We start from the raw sequence: 2,668 nt of genomic DNA, 5'->3' as shown, positions 1-2,668 counted from the left end.
GCGGGGGGTGGGGGGGGCAGGTGCTGGCCGCCGAGTGGGTAGGACACCTCCAGCCCGGTTCTGCCTCCGGAGCGCGCCGCCCGCTCGCGCTGGGAGGAGGAGGAGGCGGGAGCGGGGCGGGGGGCGGGGGGCGGGGGGGGCGTGCCCCGCTGGCGTTCTGCTGGGTCCCTGAGCCTGCCATATTCACTTGGGAAGCCCTGGACAAATTCTTTAATCCCGAGCCTCGACCTTCGCCCCTCCCGACTCTCCCTGCGGTATTTTTAGCTCTAACCTGGAGGGCTGGGAGAAAGGGACCGGAGAGGCCCTAAAGCCTTTGGCTTCACTCCATATCCCAACCCCGCCACACACCCCAGGTTCCCTCTCTAGGTCTCTTCTGGCCCTTCCCAGTTCAGTCACTGGACGGTCGCCCACTGTGTGCCTTGCACCGTGTGCTAGAGAGGCATCCAGACTCCTCTCCGCCACCCCACCGGAGGACTGCGAAGGGTGATCACTTTCACCCTTCACTGCAGCAGGGAAAGAAGAGCAGAGCAGGCTGGCAAAGCAAAGCTCATCCCAGGCCAACGAATGACCTCCATCCCCTGGAACGACTGCTCCCCTCTCCTCTTCAGAGGGGGTGATACCAGCATTTGCCAGGGGAGAGGGCAGAATCGCCCGTGTATTTATTCTAAAACAATCGTGGTCAGTGTCATTGCTCACGGGTAGCTAACATTTAATGAGTATGTGCCAGGCAATGTGCTCTCAGCTTTGCCTGCATCTTCAAAGTTAACGCTCACAATACTATGAGGTAGATTCCGTTTCCCCCGTTTTACAGATGAGATAGTTGAGGCTGAGAGAGGCTGAGTGACTGGTCTTACTTAAGTGTAAAATGCTGAAGACAAAAATTGGGAGTCTCTAGTGGGGCAGCCACTGACGAACTTGGCCAGGGCCCACAGTTCATCAGGGAGGCCAGAAGCACACACGTGGCGCGAATATGTGATGTGTGTAGAGTCAAGGTAATGGGGAAGGGTAGAGGGAGCAGGCCAACTAGTGAGGGGAGTCAGTGGAGGCTTCGGAGGAGGCAACTTTCAAGGAAGAAGCCTTGAAAGAAGTGGATTTCGGGTGCCAGCGTGGGGGAGGGTGTGGAAGAGGAGGGTTCAGATGAGAGAAGTTGGGAGCAATTACAGGGGTTTGAGAAGGGGGTCCAGGACACAGACAGGCACGGGGGTGGGGGCGGGGGGCTGGAAGCACAGGGAGAGGAGGCTGAGAGGTTGGTGGAGGTGAAGTCACGAAGGCCTTGATTGCCGAGGAAGGAGCTGGGATCTAGCCCTGTTTGGCTGGGATAGCCTGTAAGCATTTTGAAGCAGGGCAGCAACCTGGTCAGTGGTGCAGGGAGGAGGAGGGGGAAGCTGGGAGAGATCTCCCCAGTGCTTTTACCCCTGGACCCAGCATCCCGCACTGTGACTTCCTTCCTATTCTTTCTAGTATTAGTGGGCTGAGCACCCTCCCGGTCGCTCCCCTCCCCTCTCCCGTCCAGACAGAGTACAGTGGTTACGAGCCTGGGCTTCAGAATCAAGCAGATCTGGATTTAGGTCCTGGCCCTACCACTTACTACGTGACTGAAGGCAAATTACTTGAACGCTCCGAACTCTATGCCTTATTTGTAAAATGAAGAGGTGATCAGTTGTCCCCACAGCATAAATGAGCCTGTGGTGTGTAGAGTCTGTAACGCAGTGCGTGGCGTGGAGTCTCACCGTGTGGCCTTTCGTTTTTCTTTTCTGTTTTAGAGACACAGCCATTCAGAGGGAAGGTTGAACATGACCTTGGGAAAGCGGTTCCATTTCCATTTATGCTAAGATAGCTCCCGGGTGCTGGGTAGGGCTTTGCAGAGAAGGGCCAGGGCAGCTAGAAGCAAATGGAGGGCTGAGAAGGAGACAGGGGGCCCCCTCCTGGAGTGCCACTTTTGTTCTGGAGACATCAGATTTACTGGCCCTGTGGAATTGCAACGGTCAACCAAGTCAACCAAGAGACTCCTAAACTTGATTAAATCATCCAGGCACTACCAATCCCCCCACTCTATTTGAAAATCTTTCATCCTTACCCCGCCCAAGGATCCCAGAATTTATGTCTACTCCCCCAGGCTATGGCCCGCCATTCTGGTTCTATTTCAGCCCAAGGGAGACTAGAAACGAGAAATCATGCAATGCTCACACACACCTTGTGGCCAGGCTTCTCAGAATTCTCAACTTAGCTATACTAGGAGAACACAAAGCCACAGGTTCTTTACGGGGCCTCACACTGGCTTGCAGTGATAGGTCATTTAAAGCATTATATCTTATATAAAAAAACAAACCCATAGTATTAACATAAAATGCAAAATGTGCCTGAATTTAGGACTCGGTTAGATCATCTTGGTTCGCTGAGAGTCACTTTGGTCTAAGGATGTACGCCCCTAGGAGCCTGTTCACTCTCTTCTATGATTAGGATTACCTTGGTGAAAAAACCTGAGAGGCTCTGTCCTTAGTCTGTGGCTCTGGTTCAGCTGAGGACGCCTGAGGTTTAAGGGGATGGAATGCATGGGTCCACCTGCAGCATCTGAAGCCCAGACACGGAGCGGGACAGAGGATGAGGACCCGAACCTGCCACTCCGCCGCCCTTGCTCCATCGTAGCCGAGGATCCCACTGGCTTTCA

Source organism: Lipotes vexillifer, unplaced genomic scaffold (genome assembly GCF_000442215.2).
Source record: "Lipotes vexillifer unplaced genomic scaffold, Lipotes_vexillifer_v1.1 scaffold1252, whole genome shotgun sequence".
Lineage (NCBI taxonomy): Eukaryota > Metazoa > Chordata > Mammalia > Artiodactyla > Lipotidae > Lipotes > Lipotes vexillifer.
Note: the sequence above shows the minus strand (reverse complement) of the source record.